Below are 343 nucleotides of genomic sequence, written 5' to 3' on the forward strand. Positions count from 1 at the left end.
CCCCCCCCAAACCCAAACCCAAACCCTCTGAGACTGAGACCTGCTGTACTTGCTAAGCAATAATATCAGCTGTGAAGGCAGTGAGTTGGTGCCAGCTGCCCCCTATCCAACAACAAAGCATTGCTTTGTTAGCATGCTACTGTACGCTCCCATTGAGTCGCACTGTATTGTCCACACAGACAGCTGATAATGCCAGTAACAGTCCGCGTTAGGTAATGTGGCTGTCAACCAATCTGCCTAATAATAATTTAACTAGCAAGCTGACTCCTCTTATAGCCCGTCTCAAATTCCACCACCTGAACCATAGTTACGTCGCGATGCATGTCTGTGTCTCCTCTCCGGT

This window comes from Morone saxatilis, unplaced genomic scaffold (genome assembly GCF_004916995.1).
Source record: "Morone saxatilis isolate NCDOM2014 unplaced genomic scaffold, NCSU_SB_2.0 Contig11, whole genome shotgun sequence".
Lineage (NCBI taxonomy): Eukaryota > Metazoa > Chordata > Actinopteri > Moronidae > Morone > Morone saxatilis.